Source organism: Cupressus sempervirens, chromosome 4 (genome assembly GCF_028749045.1).
Source record: "Cupressus sempervirens isolate cs-2001-9-10 chromosome 4, ASM2874904v1, whole genome shotgun sequence".
NCBI lineage: Eukaryota > Viridiplantae > Streptophyta > Pinopsida > Cupressales > Cupressaceae > Cupressus > Cupressus sempervirens.
Window position 1 is genome coordinate 93,567,541 of NC_143121.1, and position 26,436 is coordinate 93,593,976.

At 30.8% G+C, this 26,436-nt stretch overlaps 1 pseudogene; it reads left to right on the top strand.

Moving 5' to 3' along the window:
* The window catches only part of LOC149560095 (cytochrome P450 71AU50 pseudogene), a 32,096-nt pseudogene extending 5,907 nt beyond the window's left edge, over nucleotides 1-26,189 (top strand).
* The last annotated feature ends 247 nt before the right edge of the window (nucleotides 26,190-26,436 follow it).

Consider the following 26,436-nt stretch of genomic DNA (forward strand, 5'->3'; position numbering starts at 1 on the left):
AGGAACAAGAGGCAGTCGACATTATTCTGACACACTTCCATACAAATCAAGTGGGAAATCCTTTGTTTATGATAATTCAAGTAACAACAGGAACGAGAAAGTCTTATCTAATTGGTGTCATCAATCAATCTTTTCAAATAGCATCCATGACAAATCCTTCTCCTCTTCTATTGCTTGCACCAACTAGAGTTGCAGCTTTCAATATAGGAGCATCTACCATTCATTCAAAGTTGTGAATTCCAATTGCAGATTTTGCTGAACTACAAGGGACAAGACTTACAAGCTTCCAACAAGAGATGGAAAATATCAAATATATTTTGATTGATGAAATGAGCTTCATTGGCCAAAACATGCTGGAAAATATAAATAGTCAACTTCGACAAGCCTTCCCACATAAAGCAGACATAAGATTTTGAGGTATCCCTTTCCATACATCACATGCTGTTATTAATGTCTTCTAATTCTTAATAAGATTGGTCATATAGAATGCATATCTTTTGATTTTACTTTATATATGTAACTAAAAATTTTGCAACTATCTTTCAGGTGTATCTATTATTTTAATTGGTGATTTGGGGCAATTACCTTCTATTAATGATAGACCAGCATATGATAGCAATAGGCAGGAAAAGTTATTATGGCAGGAATTCAAGACAGTGGTTACACTAGATAGACTATTTAGGCAAGATGGAGAAAATAGCCAACAGCAAAGATTTCGTCAGCTTCTCACAAATGTGAGAGATGCGAATCACAAATAGATGACTGGAACTTGCTTATGACACGAACACCTATAAGATTAGATGTTGGAAGCAATGATGAGTTTGATAGGGCAGTGCATTTATTCTCTACGAATGACAATGTTTGTAACCATAACATGAGGATGTTGTATTCTTTAAGACATCCAGTCACACGTAGCCTTGCAACCAAGTCAAGGAATGGTAATGGAAATGAAGATTTATCAAGCGAGGAACTTGATACAGAGTTATTGATTAGTAACAATGCAAGAGTAATGTTGACTACAAATCTATGGATAGAAGTTGGTCTTGTGAATGGATCATTGGGATATATTAGAAATATTGTTTACAAACCAGGAACTGCTCCACCTGAGCCACCATCATATGTTACAGTTGAATTTGAAAATTACTTGGGAGTACCATTTGATGATCACCATCCAAATGTAATACCAATAGAACCATTGCAAAGGGGTAGGACCTTCCAACTACCATTAAGGTTGGCATGGGCATTGACTATTCACAAATCTCAAGGGCTAACTCTTTCAAAAGCCACAATTGACATAGGTCCAAGAGAAAGACCAGGATTGACATTTGTGGGGATATCTCGTGTTAAGTCACTGGACGGTTTGAGGATAATGCCACCCTTTACATACGACCGTTATGAGAAAATGAAAAGTGGGAAACAACTTTCAAAGAGAAAAGTAGAAGAATGTAGACTGAGAAGTCTTGAAAATCATTGATGTTTTGAAACATATTATTTAATAATAAAGATTTATTTGTTCTACTACATTATGTGATCATCATCATCAACTATTATGTTGTTATTCTTATTATGCACATTGATAGTTCATATTCCACAGTTAATGAAAATTATAATTTGATATGCTCAATCTCACATGATAACCTTTTTATTTGCACATTTTAATGCTTGCAAGTACCATTATGCTAAAATTTTATTATACTAATTCTCTAATTTGTAAATTTAACTATGATCATCAATTGGGTCCACAAATTAAGTTTATAATATTATTTCAAATTATAAAGGCATTCTTCAATTCAAATAAATCATAATGTTTGTGCTTCATTACTTTCAACCAATACATTGCTACTCAATATTTGAAATCTATGTTTGTCTATTCTTCACTATCCATGAATGGTCATAATATTACCATGTTTCAATACCCAAACTTTCATTACAAATTTTAATACAATTTGGTTTTATATTCATTTTCTCCACAATTGATTGTACTAAGTGACATGTTCTATTTTTTTCAAGACCATTATTGATATCAAATATTTATCCCTCTCATTAAGTATACATTTGTTCTATTTTTTTAAATTGGTGATAATGCTTTCTAAATTGTTTTCCATGTTTTTTTTTAGGCATGGAAGCCTCTGATAGACAGTCAAGCATTGTTGACATGAGCACAACTTCTTCAGTAGACTCAAATCATTTTTATGAGACAGGGTTTCAGAAGTGTGCACGAATAATTAAATAGTGTTGTACAACTATGGTAAAAGCTCTTGATAATGCAGCTTTATCTATTGATCATGTACAAGAGACAGAGATAATGAAGATGGATGATGTTGCAAAATATGTATGCAACACATCTACAAAAGTAGATGCATTTCCATCCATGATGAAAGAGGTCTATGATGATCATATTATGAACAAAGGCCGTAATACAATTTTAATCTCTGAAGAATATGTGATGTACTTACATCATTATGGAGAACTATATACATGGTCCATATGATGATTGCACAATTTTTAGTATTTCACTTTTTACTTTATCTAGAGAATTGTACTAGGAGATGTTATTCTGCTTTCATCTATGTATCGAAAAAATAAATAAACAATTTAACTTCTTAGCTCAAATTCTTCTCAACTATACTTGCAAATATTTCAAATTTTTTCCTTGACCTTTGTGTTTGTATTATTAAAGCTTTAACATGAGATATATCATTTATATGCTGATCATTAAATTATGTAGAAAATTGATGTTTTATATCTAACTATTAATCCACTCTAAAGTAGAATATTCATTTTATACTCATTTTAAGTGCAATCATTACCTCAATAACATTTAGTAGTCCTTCATTGTACACTATTCATGCTAAACATAATAAATTATGTATAAAATTGATGTTTTATATCTAACTATTAATCCACTCTAAAGTAGAATATTCATTTTATACTCATTTTAAGTGCAATCATTACCTCAATAACATTTAGTAGTCCTTCATTGTACACTATTCATGCTAAACATAATTAACATTAATAAATTGTCTATTTATAAATGCAACTATTAAAGTTATAAAACTACATAAGGAACATTGTAATCCTTATATTGCTCTATTATGGTAAGAGGCATGTGTAAGGAGAACAAGCTACTCTCCTCAATGTAACTTTAAACATAACACCAATCGTAATTCTAACCGTCATCCTACTTTTCCCCTAACCCTAATTCTAATTCTTTTTCTACCCCTAACTCAAACTATAAGCCTAATTTCAACTTAGCATTTAACCCTAACTCATATTTTAACCCTAACCCTAACCCTTACCCTGACCCTAACCCTTTCTCTACCCATATGTTTAATTCTAACCCTAACCCTACCCCTACCTCTAACACTAATATTAATTGTACCTTTAACCATTGTCCTACTTTTTGCCTAACCTAATCCTAACTCTAATTTTCACTCTAACGCTAACTCATACTCTAACCATAAACTGAAACCTAACCTTAACCTTAACCTTATCTATAACCCTAACCCTAACCCTAACTCTAATACTAAAACTAACCCTAACCCTACCCCTACCCCTAACTCTAACTCTAAAGATAACTCTATCATAATTATAATATAGCCCTAACCCTAACCCTAACTTTATGCTGACTGAAATTGTAACCCTAACTCAAACCCATACCTTAACCTTAACCCTCATGTAACTATATATATATCGCTAACTCAATATATAAACCTAACCCTAACCATAACCCATAATCTAACCCTTTCTCTACCCCTTTGTCTAACTCCACCCATAATTATAACCGTAACCCTATTGCACCCCTAACTCTAACTATGAATCTAGCTCTACCATAATTTTACTTTAATATTAACCCTACCTCTAACCCTAAATCTATCCTTAAACTTGACTTAAAACTCTAACCTTAACCCTAACTCTAACATTAATCCTAATTCAAACCCTACTTGTAATATTAAATCTATTTCTAACTCTAACCCTAACCCTTATTGTAATTCTAACCCAAACTCTAACTGTAACTCTATCTCTAACTATAACCCTAACTCAAACTATAACCCTAACTATAACCCTAAGTCAAACTCATGCTCTAACCCGTAACGTGACCCTATCCTCAACCATAACTCTAACCCTAATAATAACCCTTTCTCTACCCCTATCTATAACCCTAACCCTAACCCTAACTCTAATCCTAACCTTAACGGTAACTCTAAGCCTATCACTAACCTTAACCTTACTCCTACCCCTACCTCTAACTGTAAATCTAACTCTACCATATCTAGACTTTAACCCTAATCCTAACCCTAACTCTAACCTTGACCCTAACTCAAACCCTTACGCTAACTTTGACCCTAATGCTACCTCTATATATAACACTATCTCTATATAAACATAACCCTAACAATAACCTTATGCCTAACCCTTTCTCTATCTCTAACCCTAACCCTAACCCTGATTGTAACCCTACCCCTACCTCTAATTGCAGCCTTGAATCTAACTCTACCATAATTGGACTTTAACCCTAACAATTATTTTAACTCCAACCCTAACCCTAACCATGACTATAACCCTACCCCTACCTCTAATTGTAGGCCTAAATCTAACTCTACCATATATGGACTTTAACTCTAACCCTAACAATTATTTTAACCCTAAAGCTAACCCTAACTCTAACCCTTTCTATACACCTATCTCTAACCCTTACCCTAACTCTAATTCTAACCCTAACACTAACCCTAAACCTTACCCCAACCATACCCATAGCTCTAACCCAAACACTAACTCTAACTATAAATCTAACTCTACCATAATTAGACTCTAATCCTAACTGTATCCCTTAGTTTAATCTTCACTAAAACCCTAACAATAACTCTATCCTTAACCCCAACTCAAAACTCTAACCCTAACCTTAACCCTTACTTTAATCTTCACTAAAATCCTAACCGTAACTCTAACCCTTTCTATACACCTATCTCTAACCCTGACCCTAACTCTAATTCTAACCCTAACACTAACCCTAAACCTTACCCCAACCATACCCATAACTCTAACCCTAACTCTAACTCTAACTATAAATCTAACTTTACCATAATTAGACTCTAATCCTAACGGTATCCCTTAGTTTACTCTTGACTAAAACCCTAACCCTAACTCTATCCTCAACCCCAACTCAAAACTCTAACCCTAACCTTAACCCTTACTTTAACCTTCACTAAAATCCTAACCCTAACTCTAACCTCAAACCTGATTCAAAACTCTAACCCAAACCTTAACCCTTACTTAAATCTTCACTAAAAACCTAACCCTTATTTTAACTCTAATTCTAACTCTACCTCAACCCTAACTCTAATTCTAACCCTAACCCTAACAATAATACTAACCTAAACCCTAATTCTTACCATTTTCCTTACCCTAACCCTAACACTAACACACTCTAATTCTAAAACTAACACTAACTCTAACCCTAAGAATAGTTGTAATCCTAAAATAGCCCTTGCCCTAGCCCTAACCCTAATCATAACTCTAATTGTAACTCTAATCCTAATCTAACTCTACCTCTAATTATAACCCTAACCCTAACCCTAACTCTATTTAAAATCATAACCCTAACCCTAACGATAACCCTAACCCTAACCCTATTTCTAACCCTAACCCTAACCCTAACTCTACTCTTCAATATAACAATTTACCTAACAATATCCTTAAAATTAAACTCGATTAAACTGATAAGGATTTTTAAAAAAATGTTCAATAATTTTATACTAACTCTATTTTATAGTAAGTTTATACAACTATATTTAAAAAGAAATAAAAAAATCAATACTAACCTTATCAAAAATAGAAAAATTTAAAATTACTTTTTTGGTTGCGCCGCGACTGCCACTAGCTGTATATACCTCTATATATATTATGCCGAGAGTAATCATTCTCGAGGTGCCTATTTTTTTTCATTAATCCCAACTTCGATTAAAATAACTTTGGGATTAAATAAAAATAGGCGCCTCAAGATCGATTACTCTCGGCGTAATAAATATAGAGCTATATATAGCTAGTAACATAAATTATTAAAAATTATTATTATACCTTCTATAACAAGGAAGTACTAGCCACTACATGGGACTTGTTGGTGATGCATTATGTATTTCAAAATGTATCTAAACTATATGAAAGGGTTTTGATAAATGGTTGAAAGTAAATGAAATAGAAATAGTGCATCTCTCTCATAAAATATTTTCAAAAAGGAAATATATTTGTAATGCAAAAATATAAAATCAAATTTCCATTAAAGAAGCCATGAGCGTATTCAAATCAAATTTTTATTTATGACCATATCTATTCTTCAATTTTATGATTTTAGATGCATATGAAATAAATGTCAAAATTCATCAACTATATCATTGATAGGTTCCAAATCTTTTCTAAACCTCAATATATTAATATTGCTATTTTACAATGACTTTAAATTTGGCCAAGGAAATAGAAAATTAGGTCAAGCACTCAGATACTCAACAAATCTAAGGATCTTATAATAAGAATCAAATGATCCAATGCATGAGAAGACCTGAACTAAACAACAGATTAGATGGAGCTTATCAAAGATCATTGCATGATTGTTATGAAAGCTAGAGAGTATGATAACAATCTAGATTATTAGTTCACTGTACTCATGAAATTTTAATCAGGATTGGATTAAAGTGCCAATATGGATGATGAGAATGTGGAGAGTCCCTTTGAAATTTGTTCAAACATGGTAGGAAAATAGCTTAAGGAAAAATCCTAGAGTGTGTGTTCTAAATATTTTTTGTTCAAATCGGATGAAAAAGTGATGAATATGTGTAATGATTAGAACACACCTTCTGGGATTCAATTTCAATGTTATATTTCTTGAATTATTAAATGTGATTGAGGAAATTTATAGTACAGTTCAAGTATGTGGGCGATTAGGTTTATTGACTTACCAAGTGTAACAATCACATTGAACAATTATAATTTTGGTCACATTGTACTAATGTCATGGAAAGTTTTCTTATAACATTTCATGTACACAATAAAATAACGTAAAGATAATTTTTATTCTTATTATTTTCTCTTTCTTGACACCCATTAAATACACTTTGTTAGACTCATTCTTTGTCAAAGTTTATCCTAACATTTGAGAAAGTTATCTTCTTCGCAAGTTCTACAAGTATTGTTGCACCCTTTTACATCTATAATGAGCTTTATAGGCTCTTGGTTAGAATGACTTGCAATTTGATTATCCCCCTCCAACAGAATGGGTTCTACAAAAACATTTACATTGTTATGAATGAAGTACAAACTATTGTAGTGGTTTCCATCATGATATGAGACATGGAGTGTCAGAGTATTTGAGCTATCAAAATTGAAGATTTGGAATACTTTCCCATTGAAGTGGTGCACATGAATGTTAGGTTCAAGTCACCGTAGAGGCTACATAAATTTTGAAAATGTTTGCGAAAATTAAAACTTTTTTATATTTTTTTATAGTATTCTTCAAAATTCATGTCATCTTTTGGAGAAAAAAAGAACTCAAAGTCTGCACAATGCTTCATAATGTACTCTACTATCATACTGTGATACTTTTAATATTCATCTTGGTTACCTTCAAGTTGATATGTTACAACCCTAAAAATCTATTTCTATCTAGTAGCATTTACACCATTCTCAGCTGCAGTACATTATGTTAAGCCTTAATTTCTTCTTGTCTCTCCTCCTATATTGTGCATCACCCATTGGGATGCTTAATTGAGAATTCTTTTCTTCTTCTTTGATGGGCATTTCAAAGTAAGGAACAAATGGTTTTCGAAAATGAGTTGTTTAACATGCAATTCAAGTAGATAATGATATGTATAATTAAAAATGACATATAAATCATAAGAATTTTATTTCAAAACAACATAATTTTATATGTTCAAGAATTTTGTAATGGTCTCAACCTCTACATAAATTATCAAATTCATTCATTTGTAATCTAAGAAAACATCAAGATTACAAATAGTGACATCATTTCAATGCAACCCTACATAATATAAATTATATACATTTAAGGTCATGAACATGTAGACCACCTATAAAGGTGTAGGAGATAAATAGTCACAAGCATATGTTATGGGAGAATGAAAGCTAAGTATAGTACATCATTTTTAAAATGTTAGAATCAAGTAACAATTTATTTTCATTATATAGAAACCACTTATATGTCCTTGGAATAGAGTGAGAAGCATGTAATTTCATGTCTATGATATATAGACATGATTTTACTTGAGACACATATAGATACTATTTTTGAGCTTTATCTTGTTCACATGCATAGTTGGTTAAATGGATGCATTGCCACATTTATTGTCCTTGTCATGAGATTTTACCATATAATGTTAATGATGCATTGTAAACGACCACAAAACCTTTGAGAACTACAATTTTAATTAATTAAAACATATATGATTTAGACCTTAGGTTCTAAAAATATTCCCACATACAAAAATAATATTATCAACAATTAATTCTATGCTCTTTTTAATTCAATATTGGTTCATGAACTAAAAAGATTCTTGTAATATAAAGAATAAAAATAAAAATAATAATAATTACAACATATTTTATTACATTATAGATAAAGTTGAAAATTTGGATTAAAAAATAGTCACATCTATAACACAATGTTTAAAACAATCAATTTTTTTTAATAGAAACAATATAAATACAAAATATAAATATAACTATTAAGATACATTTGGTATGCTTTAAAATATATTATAATTTTAGATCTTAATGAAATAAATAAATAACACAACATCATATATACACTCGAGTTATATAAGACAACAATAGTTAGGCCAAAACCAACAAGATAAAAAAAAATGAAGTTCTCATACTCAAGAATTTCAAGAAGAGGTTAATCTTTTAAAATTGGTTAACAAAATATCCATTAATACATTTTAAAATCTCACCAATCTTTTAAGATCCATACATATTCATAAAGTCAACCCAAGGCTACAATTTTTTTTGGACATAAATCATTTAATTTCCTTTTTATTAGAGCGATGCTCTTTTAAGATTGATTCCAAAATATTCAATCATGCATTGTAAAAGGTCACAAAATCTTTAAGAACTATAAATTTAACTAAATAAATAAATCTAATTCTGATTCACCAATAATCTTAATTAAGTTAAAAATGAAAATACATTAAACTTGTGTTAAAAAATAATTCACACTTCGAACAATATTATTAATATACTTAATTTCATAATTACTATATTCTTCTTTTAATTTTTTTCATTTCATAAATGTGTGTCCAACAAAGATTGCAAAATTGGAGATCTCTAACCCTTTGTACACACAATTTATACCTACATTTTTTAAATCATTGATATTGTTGTTTTTCCACCTACTTAATTACATGAAAATACTATTTTTTTCCCGCTCAAGTCAAGATCACCTCACCGTTAACAACTGAAGAAAATTTAACACACACTAGTTGAAGAATTGTGAGGTGGCACAAATTTTGAAATGTGTTAAGATTTAAATTGTATGTGTGTGTTACAAAGTATTATTTTTCAAGTTCTAATTTAGATTGTCTTGACTTTGGAAAACATATATTAATCACAAAATTATTAACAAATTCCTCAAAGGTTTGTGAACGGATATCTAAATATATAACATTCCACGATGCTAGAACTACAATCTCATCACAACTTAAATCTCTTGTTTTTTAAAAATTATGACATACTTTTGGGTTTCTCTTTTACTTTTAATTTTGTCCACAATAACTTCAAATCGAGAGCAATTGGATTATTTTTGCATACAATTACTTCTTCCATAGATTCTATAAATGACTTGCCTTATATAAATCCCACAATGGCTTCTACAAAGGATTTCCCTACATCTATTGTGTCTACCTGCTCTAATTATATGAAAACACTATTTTTTTTGTCTAGCCAAGTCAAGATCACCTCACCCTTCATAATTGAAGGAATTTTAACGCACGATAGCTGAAGAATTGACACAAGGCATGAATTTTGGAACATGTAACATATAAATTAATTATATATATATATATATATATATATTGTACAGAGTATTGTTATTGAAGTTCTAGTTTAGATAACCTAAACTTTATTTTTAATAGCTTCTTCAAAGTTTTGTGAATGGATCTCCAAATATACAAAATTCCATGATGCTAGAAGCTCAATCTTGTATTCTTCTCTTTTAAACATTACAATATACTTTTTTGTTTTTGCTTCTTTCCATTTCACTTTTATCCAAAATAAGTGCAAATTGACACCGATTGCATGATTTCTGCATAACAACTACTTCTTCCACAGTTTTTATGAGCAGCATGCCTTGTATAAATCCCATAATGGATTCTGAAATGCACTTCACTACATATGTTATGAACATCAAGGGAAACAAATCAATTAGTTCAAGAATGAGTGTGATTGCCACAATGACAGATGTTCTACCATGCACATACACATTAGTGTTAATAATAGGTCACGTAGTTTCTTAGGTGTGTGTGACTTTATATGTGAAGATGTTACTCTAACATTTTGACATGTTGAAGAGAGACTCGAGATAATCACAATCCCCTACTATGTTAATTGAAAAAAAAATTGAAAATCCTATTGCAAGATAATAAACACCATAACTATAAATATAGATCATACATTGTATATTAGACAATGATAAGTTGTAGGGCCAAATCCATGAATGTTGACTAAAAAATTTAAAGCTTATCAATTAATCATTTCAATTGTATTTTTAACAATAAATTAACTAAATGAAAATTACAGAGAACTTTTGCATTAAGAAAAAAAAAACCTATGTGAACCATTGTAGAGATTGGGGTACAGTGGCTAATGGTGGACATAAGTAACACAACTCCAAAATATTGTTCAACATTTAATCAAATATGGTATACAACTACAAGTTTGATTTCAATTTGTGGTGGACATTCTTAAGAATCTAACTTGCACATATATGTCAGTGTCATTCTAATACCTCTCCCATGAATAGAGGAAGGATCTCAAACACCATTCACAACACTTTTATCAAGCTCACGCTCGATGAAATATTGTATACACAGTATTTCTATCATTGGTAACCATGTCATGAGAAAAAACATAAATTCGAGACTTGGTTGAAATTATTATCTTTCCTTCTCTTATAGCCTCCATAAACAAGGTTATTTTTAGAGTACATTGCCAACAAAATGGTTTATTGACATATTTTCATTTACATACTCCATAAATTTTTGATCACCGCAAAAAGATTTGACTACAGCTTTCAGTGCTCCTCCCTTACAATGCTTGATACATTTTAAGAACAACCATATAGATGACAAATCAAAAGAAAAAAGATATCAAAATTTCATACGAATCCAACAAAAATGAGAGACCTGACTTGAACAGAATAGTCATGAAAGTAAAGACACAACAAACCAGTGGCCTGAGTAACATCCCTCTTAAGTTAAAAATTGATTCTTTTATGCATAATGGATTCCAGTTTGAGACAACTTCTATTGTAAAGCATCCGTGCAAGTCCACTTACCACAGGAGGGCCTACGTTTAAGGGTAAAATATTGTCTCTTCCAGCTGAAGCATCTGACATGGATAGAAAAAGATCATGTTTACACACTCTTCGCTCCCACCCAACTAGCTGAAATCTATTTTAATATTGTCCTCTTTCTACCGTTTCATACCATGTAAAGTTTCCCTAGCTTAAGAATCCCAGATTTTTCGAACAATCTGGTTAAAGTCTTTCAAGGAGAATAACCTATCGACTTAAGAAGTATGTTTGCGATTAGGTTTTTAAAATGATTGCATCTGCATGAGAACTAAATAGATTGGTATCATTTCAATGCTAGTATGAGGTTTCTATCACAGGATCAATCCTAAGAGTAAGAATGCCATGGACATTGTGATCAGATAAGAAAGACGACCTCTCTCATTTTGGATTAAAGGTTATTAGATTCTATCGGCTATGTACTAGCCAGTTATCTGCAAAAAACTATATAACCTTGAAAGTAAAGAAAACTGTATAATAAAAATGCTATTTAATGACTCTAACCATATTGATTTATATTTATAACTAAATGGCAATATTAATGCTTATATTTCATTTAGAAACTACCTTATGGAAAATAATACCCCCCAATTGATCAAATTCACCAAAAAAGTTATTACATTTATTTAATCTAATATAAATCTATTCTATACTAATATTCAAACTCAAACATTTCAATCTTATTACATTAATTTGAACAAGAGTGGAACACTGCAACACTTTTGGTCCTCCATCCTTGATGAGTTAAAGTTAGTTTTGATGGTGCATCAATTGGGAAATTTTATAAATTGTGAGAAATTGTTCTAATTAGATATAGATAAGGAAAAATCCTTTATACTATATGATTGAGTTGGGGTTACTAATTTCCCATATAGAAGAGTTAACAACATATTGTATTGACATTAAGTTGTTAGTTAATCGTGGTCCCAAAAAATAAAAAATAAAAATCTTTGATGATGGTGCCCTCAATGCCATCATGACATGCCTAGAAGCAATTCAAATGAGATGTAAAATGTGAGATTTAGTTATCAAATGTGAAGCCTTTATGTACACATCATATACTATCATATGCCAACACACTTATGAGAAAGGTAATGAAGTGACTATTAGGTTAGATACCATGAGTTTTTTACTGATACCTTACCTCCTCTTATTTTAGTATCTTCTACCATTTTCATTTCAATTTATGTTATCTCGATCAAGAATTGATACAATGAAGGTAGTGGAGGAGACTTCATTCACAGAATTACATATAACTATGGAATGCTCACTTTCTATGAAAATCACATTTTGAACTTGACAAGTTAAATCAAAGAGTGAAAATAGTTCAACCATACATTCTCAATTCAAATAGTTTGACCACATTTCCAATATTTCATGCATCATTCAAGAAAACATGCTTTTCTATATTGCAAGTTGTTTCTATCTCATATCAAGTGCGTCAATTTATTGTGGGATAAGATGTAACACTTTCTCATGATCATCAATATCGAGCCTCTACCTACACATTCTAGGTCCTTTGACTAGATAAAGAGTTAGACAAGTGACAATTACATGGCTACTATATTGATAAACCTTGTTTTTAGGTTGATAATTGGTGAAATGTATCACATTTTAAGAACTCTTCTTTGCTTCAAATATGTTCGCTATACAACAAGAGAACCTGCATACACATTTTAAAATGTCATAGATTAGTTACTGACTAAATATATGTATACATATCCATGTACATCAATAAAAAAAGACAATCAATTTGTAATAATAAGAAACGTAGATGTATATATTCAACTACACTAACCTGAAAAAATCATAATTCCATTAAATATTTAAGTCTTTGTTAGCTTCTCTCTTTCCATTGTGTAATGTAATATATAATAGATAACACCTTCTACATTGTCAGACTCTTTCATGACCGCAAAAACATTGCCTACACAAAGCATATGTATAAAATCCATGAACATGAGTACGAATCAATAAATTAAAAAAAATTATGAACAAAATATTTATATGTACATACTAAGTCTAATCAATCCTAAAATATGCTTATAATCACTAGAAATCAATGGAATATCATCAAAGTTTTCATCCTCAAACCCATTCATATTAATAACATCTACTTGCACCAAAGTACATTCACCCACATATGCACATTCTTTATTAATGCAACCACCATAGTTTTGTTCAACACAACCAAGACAAAAATGTAAGTATTTTCTATCATACAATGACTACACATTACTTTCTATACTTATAACTGAATGTAAAGATCATGTCTTATGTACTCTATTGTATGAATTTTCAATGATCTTATATTGACACCTAAATATAAAGTCCATCTATATACATATTAAAAGTAATTTATTCACCTAAAATTTTAAATTCAAAATTCTAACATGTCTTACATCTATACCTAATACCTCCAAAAACACTTTGAACAATATGACTCGATCTGCTCGTCATGACATGTTATTTATATTGTCCAACATAAAATGTATTTTTCACCACTCAACCACACCATGAGCATTATTAATGTGATATCCTTTATAGTCAATTTGATACTTTCTTAAAGAATGTTTGATAAAAGCTCTTGAACCATCATTCTCACCCTTTCCAATACCATTCTTAAAAAAACTCCAAATATGTGATATATTTTTGTATCGAGGATGTCTACATAATGCACAAAATAGCCTGGATAACTTTAAATTGTGTTGCAGATCTATTTGATCCTACAAACTAGTTTTCTATTTTTATGCCTTTGTTTTTCAAATATTCAAAAAATGTCTAAAAATAATATTCCACAACATGTGTGGCATGCTCTTTATCATTACTAATGTAGAAATAGTACTATTTTGTAATGACTTGTGCTTGATGTATAATTTCAGCACCATCCAAATCAAAATTTGCATGTCATTAAGACAGATGGACCATAATATAACCTTCTATGTAAACTAGTATTCTGCTTGATTTTTTTTTTGTGAGATAAAAGAGTAATTCTCGGCAATGTCAACAATAGATAAAATGGTTCCAACTAGAAAGGTTTCTCTTAGTGTTTGAAACTTATTTTCTTATCACAAGGGAAAAAAAGGCATGAGGTATATATGGTTGAAATAATTTACAAAAATTTGGCATAATTCCTTCAATAGTTATCTCATCCTCTACTTATGCCGACCTTGCTAATGCTTTTCCAAATTTTTTTTTAGACTTTATGTACTTATATCTCTTACATTTGATCATCCTCATCATATTAGTATTTTCATTTCTCAAAGAAAAATTTGTCAAGTTACTACATATTTCACAAGTTCCTCTAATGCAATATATTTCACCTATTGCACAATCATCTGATTTCTCACATAAGATAGACATTATGAATTGGCTTTATCATTTGGGAAAAGCATTTGGGGAACCACCACTTTCTTCTATCATCTTTGAAAACCCTTCATAGTATAGATAAAATTCAGCATGATATCAGCAACAAAAAGTTTCAAAATAAATTTTTATCCTTACAAAATTGGACTTTAATCTTTCAAATATTGTTTATCCAATCTTTATGTCACAATTTAAATTACAGAATGAAATATACAATTGATGTCATGTGACATCCAATGAATGTTTTCTGTGTTGCACATATTCCAAGCTAGGCTCAATCCTCTTCTTTATGATGTCTCCTCTATTTCGTAAAGGATGAGTATTATCAACCCAAAGTTGAATAACCAAGTTATTAACAATTTCCTCAATCCTATTAGATAGAGGACCTGTACACATTAGTGCCCAATTGCTTTGTAATGCACTATCATCCAAATTGTTTCTCCCTTTTAGATAATGTAATATTTTCTTCTGGATACATACCCTATATCAGATGTAAGTGAATATATCTTTGTTGGGGGAACATTGTCTTTTTTAAAATAGATTTTATTATCACTCCTCCTGTAATGAATCTATTTGCAGATCTAGTTATTTTCTCAATGGAATGCAATATTTCCTTAAGGCTCTCAAGAATATCTTTTTGTAGTTGAGAAGTCCTCATCATTTTCATACTTTTATCTATACCCAACAGTTTTAATGCCTCTATTAATTCATCTTTAAGAAGTGAAATTAATAACAATTGAGTTTTCTCCATTGTATCAAGATTATCATATTATCCAAGTATTTCCTTATACTTTTTATTCAATTTCCTCTTCGTAGTATGTGTAGGTTGAATAGAAATTTCTCTAATTTTTCCACAAACATTTCAACTAAATGATATATGTTTCTATGATTAATTTTCCTCTTCAATCTTTAAGATAGACTAACATTCTCATCTATTGCTTGATCTTGGGCTACAAGATTTTTTTATTTTAAATGCCTTAAGATACAATCTTCTTCGCAAACATATGTGTACACATACCTAACTTGAAATATTATATCATTTTATCTAAATACAACATAGATACAAATATAATAAATTTAACTTTTAATGAACTAAAGAGCTCAATGAACATCATTCTTTGACCTTGTGATGAACCTTCTTCAATATCCATTTCAACTTGAATTTCCTATTGTCCAACATTTACATCATTGACTAATGCACACACTATAACAAATAAAATCAAGTACTTATAAGGGGAAGTTCTTTAGAAAAATTATACTTGCAAGAGATGAGTGTACTTGTTTGAGCTTAGGATGACCCTTCTCAAACCTTGAGAATTTGTCCTTGTTGAGTACATTTTAAACATGTGCATGTTTAAATATAAGTATACTAGCCATTAAATAGCTTTTAATGTTAACTCTATACATTGAATTAAACTATGGCCTAACATTTTTAATCAAATTATCTACCCTCACATAAATTATGTGGACCCCTAACCATCACTCTTAGGTCATTTTCTACAATTATAATTAAACATATATATCTAAAATAATAAACTTGTGATAATTATTTAGATTAACTGAGAGGGGTGGCGGGTGCCGTGTGGGGGAGGGAGGGGTTAATCAATTATCCTTAGGTCTAGATGTACCAATTTAAATTTTAATCACTTCAAAAAAATTAATCAGTCTCAAATACCCACTCTTTCTCTATAGCATATCATCAAAAGTTTAACATTTCATGTAATATCTTAACTCCTTATCTCTATAGGTGTTAACTATGAGTAAATAGGCTACAAAGTGTAGAACATTGCAATTTTAGGGCTTGAGAGATAAGAAATTAGGATCACTTTGTATAGTTTTTGTGGTCTAATTTCCACATCTTGTATGGTTTACCAAATCTTTAGAAATGGGTAATTTTTGAAGTTGTGAGATCCTCTTTCTATATCTAGCCAGTATATCATGGCAATTTTATCTTATAGTGAAGTTGAATTTTTTTTCAAATTTCCATATTTGATTGGTTTGTTAGAAGGGCTTGGAAAAACTTATCATTATGTATCATAAGAGAAATAGATTTTTTTTTCACATCTTCCTTCATTTCATATAGTACTGCGTAGTTAAATTAATCTTTTTTCTCTTCCCATCTTTCTCCATTTTTCTTTGATGGAGACTTACTATGCTCATGAAGTTATGGATCATTGTAATGGCATTTAATTATTGAACTATAGATTGGATGAATGAATGTTGGGTTTTGATTCAAGTCTGAGCGAATGGTCTTTTTGGAGAAACCCATTTGTTCAAGACAATATATCACTGATACCACAACTTGTTATGGTGGATGGGAACTTCACTAACCACAAAGAGCTTCCAAGTATGAATCAATCTAAATTCAAGGCAATGGTCCTTTTTCACTTGAATACTCTTTAGTGCAAGAGGATTTAATGGAGAGACTAATGAGTCAGGAGATATTTAGAAGCACTCAAGGCAGCTATTGTTATGATAAGTATGTTATGAGAATTGGAGCTGAAAAAGTCTATAATGTAGATCACTACCCTCCAATGGTATTTTCATGATAATGAAAATAATGATGAGCTCTTAATGTGTACAACTACACAAATTGGAAAAATGTAGTTTGAGGATGTGGCCTCTCTAGAGATTCCATTTTCTTATGAGCAAACAATTGTGGAGAATTTGACGAGAGATAATGATGAGGTTTTTATACCTGTGAATTGTATGTGGGAATTTTCGTATATGTGTGAGAGAAGAAAAATCTCCAATTTCACTAAGGGGGCATGCTAGCTTGATCCAATGATCCTAACCATTAGAGCAAGACATCTTGATGGGCCCAATCAAAACAATAAATTCTTGGACAATTTTGATGAATTTCTACGTAATCTTTGTGTAATTTTTTATTTTTCTAAAGTTGGTTTTCCTAAACAATATGCTTTTTCTTGACTAAAGGTGGAGTTTCTATTTTTGGCTCCAATGATTTGTGGACCATTAAATTATACTAGGTAATCATATTCAATCATTAAAGTTCTAGAGATCCCACCCAAATGCGGCTTCATTGAAGGAGAGATTAGCAAGAAGAATGTGATGTATGTGAATTAGATGCTTGTCCGTTTAGGGTTTCCAATGTAGTTCAAAGTGAAATGCATGGATTCTCAGCCATTGCTTCTCTAGTTGCACTCAACAATTTTGTCTCGCCTCTACATTTTGAAACTACTTACGTACTACAACAATATTATTCTGGATGTTTACTTTTTGCAATTACAATTGTAAGATTATATTGTCAATATATCCAAAAGACAAGTTTGGTGTAATAGTATCTGAGTATAGTATGTAGTGTTATATATATACAAAACAAAATGGTTGAAGTTAATTGATTTCCCTTTTTTTATATGAATATGAAGTATGGTTTAAAATATTAGAGATTCACAATTTAAAAGTTATTAGTCATAAGGATAGATTGTACATTATTTATATTTTTTTTATTAAAAATATAAATTCAAGATTTGAGAAATTATTATAATAATTAATTTAGTTAATGTTAAGGTGGGTGGAAAGCCACTAGCTAAACATCATAAATTTTCATAAGGGGATGTAGATATCAAATTGGAATATAAAAAAGAGCTAAGAACCTTGTAATGCTTAAAGCTTGTAATGACTTTGGTGTTTTTCATACTTTTCAAGAAAGGAATAGGTCCACAAATTTTTATTTCTTTTCAACCAAATCTTGGTCTCTATCAACTTAACATTTTTTTTGGGGGGATCAATGACCATGCTCATTTGAAAATTAAAAAACTTATTAATGATGACATATGTACATGTTGAAGGGAGACATTTTGGTCTGATGATGATTTCTCTATCAAAATTCTGAGATTGATTTTGTGTAGAGGCCATTATGAGATGTAAAGTTCAGAAATACAAGTGGAAGATTTATTGTGAAAGCATTCAAGGCCAACCTTGTGATGACACAATTTTTGAGCATTTTCTCCTTCACTTTTCCCTAGTTCTTTACTGACTTTGTGTTTTCATTTGGCATCTATTACCATTTTAGTAGGAGGAGACAAGATTGGTAAATTTTTTGTTTCTTTTAAACAATTTACAAAGTTTGAATTTTCCTATTGGCATATATGTTTCTACCACTTAGGATAAATTTTTGACTCTAGGTCTTTGTTTTCTACATGGCTACGCAATATCCAATGCTGAATAGGTGAAAGCCTTAATTTCTACCACTCAAAATAAATTTTTGACTCTAGGTCTATGTTTTCCACACGCTGAATAAGTGAAAGCCTTAAGTAAATATTTAATAAAGAATACATATTTTCATGATTCACATCTTTTGGTTATTTTTCAAGGTAGGTTGTCATCTCCAATTAGATTATCAATCTTCTCTACTTATGACATTGATGGTGTCCAATATTTTTTATAGTCCAAAACCAATGAGCAAACTTTACTCGAGTTTTATGGAAATTTTTTGTGACCCCTAAATTCTTCTAAGCATATGTTCAGACTTAATTTCACTATTATTTAATTTTTAAAAATTTCAAATATCTATTTTTTAGATTAATAATGCAATTAGAGTTGTAGACAAACAAGGTTGTTTAAAATAGTTACAGATTTATAAGGTTGTTTAATTGATTTTTTAAGAGAAATTTAATAAGGTTATTTTTTTTTTTTTTAAGAGAAGATTAATGTATAATGCCTCTATGCTAGTTTCCATTTAATTTTTATTTCTTGAATTCATAAGATAGACTGATGCTTTTCCACTTGATTGCAACCCTTTTATATGTCAAATTGACAAAACTTGTGCTAAGACATCTACATCTTCCTCCTACCCCACCATAGGTAGGGACTCGAGTTGCATGCAACACTTGTTGGTACTATAGTTTTTTAATAGATTTTGATGTACTTGAAAGTAGTGAGATGTAAATTATGTGATCTTCTCAATGGAATAATCAAATAAAAAGAAATAAGAAAATGATTTTTCTTCCATGCCTTTTCATTTAATCATTTTTTTAGTTCTTCCTCTTTCTATATCTAGCTAGTATATCATGGCAATTTTATCTTAAAGTGAAGTTGAATTTTTTTTCGAATTTTCATATTTGATTGTTTTGTTAGAAGGGCTTGGACAAACTTATCATTATGTATCATAAGAGCAATATTTTTTTTTTTTCACATATTCCTTTATTTCATATAATACCGTGTAGTTATTTTAATCTTTTTTCTCTTCCCATCTTCCTCCATTTTTCTCTAATGGAGACTTACTATGATCATGAAGTTATGGATCATTGTAATGGAATTTCATTATTGAACTATAGATTGGATGAATGAATGTTGGATTTTGATTCAAGTCTGATCGAATGGTCTTTTTGGAGAAACCCATTTGTTCAGGACAATATATCACTGATACCACAACTTGTTAGGGTGGATGGGAACTTCACTAACCATAAAGAGCTTCCAAGTACCAATTAGTCAAATGAAATTTAATGCAATGGTCTTTTTTCACTTGAATACTCTTTTCTGCAAGAGGATTTAATGGAGAAATTAATGAGTGAGGAGATATTTAGAAGCGCTCAAGGCAGCTGTTGTTATGATAAGGATGTTATGAGAATTGGAGCTGAAAAAGTCTATAGTGTAGATCACTACCCTCCAATGGTATTTTCGTGATAATGAAAATAATGATGAGCTCTTAATATGTACAACTACAGAAACTGGAAAAATGTAGTTTGAGGATGCCGCCTCTCTAGAGATTCCATTTTTTTATAAGGAGACAATTGTGGAGAATTTGAAGAGGGAAAATGATGAGGTTTTTATAGCTGTGAATTGTATGTGGGAATTTTTGTATATGTGTGAGAGAAGAAAAATCTCCAATTTCACTAAGGGGGCACGCTAGCTTGATCCAATGATACTAACCACTAGAGCAAGACCTCTTGATGGGCCCAATAAAAATAATAAATTCTTGGACAATTTTGATGAATGCCTATGAAATCTTTGTGCAATATTTGATTTTTCTAAAGTAGGTTTGCCTAAACAATATGCCTTTTTTCGACTAAAGGTGGAGTTTCTATTTTTGGCTCCAATGATATGTGGACCATTAAATTATACTAGATATTCATAGTCAATCATTAAAGTTCTAGAGATCCCACCCAAATGTGGCTTCATTGAAGGAGAGATTAGCAAGAAGAATGTGATGTATGTGAATTAGATTCTTGTCCATTTAGGGTTTACAATGTAGTATAAAGTGAAATGCGTGGATTCTCAGCTGCTGCTTCTCCAGTTGCATTCAACAATTTTGTCTCGCCTCTGCATTTTGAAACTACTTACCTACTACAACAATATTATTCAGGATGTTTACTTTTGGCAATTAAAATTGTAAGATTATATTGTCAATATATCCAAAAGACAAGTTTGGTGTAATACTATCTGAGTATAGTATGTAGTGTTATATATATACAAAACAAAACGGTTGAAGTCAATTGATTTCCCTTTTTTTATATGAATATGAAGTATGGTTTAAAATATTGGAGATTCACAATTTAAAAGTTATTAGTCATAAGGATAGATTGTACATTATTTATATTTTTTTTTATTAAAAATATAAATTCAAGATTTGAGAAATTATTATAATAATTAATTTAGTTAATGTTAAGGTGGGTGGAAAGCCACTAGCTAAACATCATAAATTTTCATAAGGGGATGTAGATATCAAATTGGAATATAAAAAAGAGCTAAGAACCTTGTAATGCTCAAAGCTTGTAATGACTTTGGTGTTTTTCATACTTTTCAAGAAAGGAATAGGTCCACAAATTTTTTATTTATTTTTAACCAAATCTTGGTCTCTATCAACTTAACATTTTTTTTGGGGGGATCAATGACCATGCTCATTTGAAAATTAAAAAACTTATTAATGATGACATATGTACATGTTGAAGGGAGACATTTTGGTCTGATGATGATTTCTCTGTCAAAATTCTAAGATTGATTTTGTGTAGAGGCCATTATGAGATGTAAAGTTCAGAAATACAAGTGGAAGATTTATTGTGAAAGCATTCAAGGCCAACCTTGTGATGACACAATTTTTGAGCATTTTCTCCTTCACTTTTCCCTAGTTCTTTACTGACTTTGTGTTTTCATTTGGCATCTATTACCATTTTAGTAGGAGGAGACAAGATTGGTAACTTTCTCATTTCTTTTAAAAAATTTACAAAGTTTGAATTTTCCTATTGGCATATATGTTTCTACCAGTTAGGATAAATTTTTGACTCTAGGTCTTTGTTTTCTACATGGCTGTGCAATATCCAATGCTCAATAGGTGAAAGCCTTAATTTCTACCACTGAAAATAAATTTTTGACTCTAGGTCTATGTTTTCCACACGCTGAATAAGTGAAAGCCTTAAGTAAATATTTAATCAAGAATAAATATTTTCATGATTCACATCTTTTGGTTATTTTTCAAGGTAGGTTGTCATCTCCAATTAGATTATCAATCTTCTCTACTTATGACATTGATGTTGTCCAATATTTTTTATAGTCCAAAACCAATGAGCAAACTTTACTCGAGTTTTATGGGAATTTTTTGTGACCCCTAAATTCTTCTAAGCATATGTTCAGACTTAATTTCACTATTATTTATAGCTGTGAATTGTATGTGGGAATTTTTGTATATGTGTGAGAGAAGAAAAATCTCCAATTTCACTAAGGGGGCACGCTAGCTTGATCCAATGATACTAACCACTAGAGCAAGACCTCTTGATGGGCCCAATAAAAATAATAAATTCTTGGACAATTTTGATGAATGTCTATGAAATCTTTGTGCAATATTTGATTTTTCTAAAGTAGGTTTGCCTAAACAATATGCCTTTTTTCGACTAAAGGTGGAGTTTCTATTTTTGGCTCCAATGATATGTGGACCATTAAATTATACTAGGTATTCATAGTCAATCATTAAAGTTCTAGAGATCCCACCCAAATGCGGCTTCATTGAAGGAGAGATTAGCAAGAAGAATGTGATGTATGTGAATTAGATGCTTTTCCATTTAGGGTTTCCAATGTAGTACAGAGTGAAATGCATGGATTCTCAGCTGCTGCTTCTCCAATTGTATTCAACAATTTTTTCTTGCCTCTGCATTTCAAAACTACTTACCTACTACAAAAATATTATTTTGGATGTTTACTTTTGGAAATAAAAATTGTAAGATTATATTGTCAAAAATCCAAAATAATAGTTTGGTGTAATAGTATCTGAGTATAGTATGTAGTGTTATATATATACAAAACAAAACGATTGAAGTCAATTGGTTTCCCTTTTTTTATATGAATATGAAGTATGGTTAAAAATATGGGAGATTGACAATTTAAAAGTTATTAGTCATAAGGATAGATTGCACATTATTTATATTTTTCTATTAAAAATATAAATTCAAGATTTGAGAAATTGTTATAATAATTAATTTAGTTAATGTTAAAATGGGCGGAAAGCCACTAGCTAAACATCATAAATTTTCATAAGGGGATGTAGATATCAAATTGGAATATAAAAACGAGCTAAGAATCTTGTAATGCTTAAAGCTTGTAATGACTTTGGTGTTTTTCATACTTTTCAAGAAAGGAAAAGGTCCACTAATTTTTTAATTTTTTTAAACAAATCTTGGTCTTCATCAACTTAAATTTTTTTGTGGGGGGAATCAATGACCATGCTCATGTGAAAATTCAAAAAACTTATTAATGATGACATATGTACATGTTGAAGGGAGACATTTTGGTCTGATGATGATTTCTTTGTCAAAATTTTGAGATTGATTTGTGTAGAGGTCATTATGAGATGTAAAGTTTCGAAATACAAGTAGAGAATTTATTGTGAAAGCATTCAAGGCCAACCTTGTGATGACATAATTTTTGAGCATTTTCTCCTTCACTTTTCCCTAGTTCTTTACTGACTTTGTGTTTTCATTTGGCATTTATTACCATTTTAGTAGGAGGAGACAAGATTGGCAACTTTCTCGTTTCTTTTAAACAATTTACAATGTTTGAATTTTCCTATTAGCATATATGTTTCTACCAGTTACGATAAATTTTTGACTCTTGGTCTGTGTTTTCTACATGGCTATGCAATATCCAATGCTCAATAGGTGAAAGCCTTAATTTCTACCACTCAAAATAAATTTTTGACTCTAGATCTGTGTTTTCCACATGCTCAATAAGTGAAAGCCTTAATTAAATATTTAATCAAGAATACATATTTTCATGATTCACATCTTTTTGTTATTTTTCAAGGTAGGTTGTCATCTCCAATTAGATTATCAATCTTCTCTACTTATGACATTAATGGTGTCCAGTATTTTTTATAGTCCAAAACCAATGAGAAAACTTTACTTGAGTTTTATGGAAATTTTTTCTGACCCCTAAATTCTTCTGAGCATATGTTCAGACTTAATTTCACTATTATTTAATTTTAAAAATTTTCACATCTTTATTTTTTAGATTAATAATGCAATTGGAGTTGTAGACAAACAAGGTTGTTTAAAACAGTTGCAGATTTATAAGGTTGTTTAATTGATTTTTTAAGAGAAGTTTAATAAGGTTATTTATTTATTTTTTAAGAGAAGATTAATGTACAATGCCTCTATGCTAGTTTTCATTTAATTTTTATTTCTTGAATTCATAAGAAAGACCGATGCTTTTCCACTTGATTGCAACCCTTTTATATGTCAAAGTGACAGAACTTGTGCTAAGACATATACATCTTCCTCCTACCCCACCATAGGTAGGGACTCGAGTTGCACGCAACACTTGTCGGTACTATAGTTTTTTTAATAGATTTTGATGTACTTGAAAGTAGCGAGATGTAAATTATGTGATCTTCTCAATGGAATAATCAAATAAAAAGAAATAAGAAAATGATTTTTCTTCCAGGCCTTTTCATTTAATCATTTTTTTATTATATGAGTAGTATTTTATCAATGTCATTTTATTATAAATAATATTTATCAGACTACATAAATTATTCCATAATAAAAAAAATGATACAATTATTATTTATTTATTTGTATTTAAATTTTTCAATTCACTAAGAAGAACCAAACATAATTTTGCAATCTTATATCTTCATAAGAATCTTATAATCATATAATTTGAATTCTCTCCTATGGTTTATATTTGTGGCTTGCATTTCTTAATTTTATGTCTCTTATTTTGGTTAAAGAACTATTATTTTATTTTATTTTATTTTATTTGGAGTATCATTCACCATAGAGTATCTTTGATATTTTTCAATACAATTTAGAAGCACAGATAGGATGAGATTTTTGAAAAAATAGGAATATGAGTTAAACTAAAAAAATTAGAACATAATAGCTTCATAGTTTTTATAACAAGATAGATTAATATAATCTCAAGACACATTTAACCTTTACGGACTTTTTGATTTTTCAACGTTTTAAAACGTGTGAGGCTTTATCGTTGAATGTTCCAGACAATTCCACGGATACATCTCAATTATTTGCATAAGTATCTTCTTCACATTTGTCGTTATTGTCTATTCCAGGCTTGGAAGTATTGTTCGTAAGCTATTCGACTTTGTCATATTCGGTTGAGCCATTGTATAACGTAATTCATTGAATAGATATATAACAAGGCCCGCAAACCAAACAATTTAGTGCTACAATATATGTTTGAACAGGATCTGTTCATTGGTGGGATGGAGACAACGGCAACTAGCATGGAATGGGCAATCACTGCTCTGCTCAGGCATCCCCGGGTGGCCAAGAAACTGCAGGAGGAAATTGACTCTATTGTAGGTGAAGATCGCATGGTAACTGAATCTGACCTTCCCAAGATGCCAGGACCGTTGTTGCTCCCCCATGAGAATAGCGAAGCTGTGACTGTAGGACCGCAGGGCTATGTCATACCCAAGAAAACAAAGCTCTTTGTGAATGCGTGGGCCATTTCGAGAGACCCAAATGTGTGGGAAGATCCGGAGGAGTTCAAGCCCGAGAGATTCGAGGGAAACAAGAGCTTTGAGTACCAGGGGCAGGAGTATGATATGCTGCCGTTTGGGACAGGGAGGAGGGGCTGCCCGGGTTGGCACATGGCAATCTGGCAGATGTCCTTTGTTTTGGCTCAGTTCTGGCACTGCTTTGACTGGAGGGTCGAAGGTGATCCTACTGACTTGGATATGGAAGAAGAGTTCGGAGCCACCGTGTCAAGGAAAAACCATCTCTATGCCATCCCTTCCTTAAAAGTTGACCCCAAGCTTCTAGCTTAGAATCTTTTTAATAAGAAATGTATTGTTTTATTCGTTGTAGCTCCCGCTGTCCAACCAACTGATAAGATAGCAATTCATCAAACTTGCAATAATGGTGGTTTTTTACATAAATAAGTTAAATATGAACTCAGCTTCCCTACACGGGCCACTTAAAATTTCTTTGATGACTGGAACAGAAGTTCTGGGAAAATAGGAAAATGTTGAGATAGTAATTAAAAGGTTTTATATCTACTTTTGTTTTAATTTT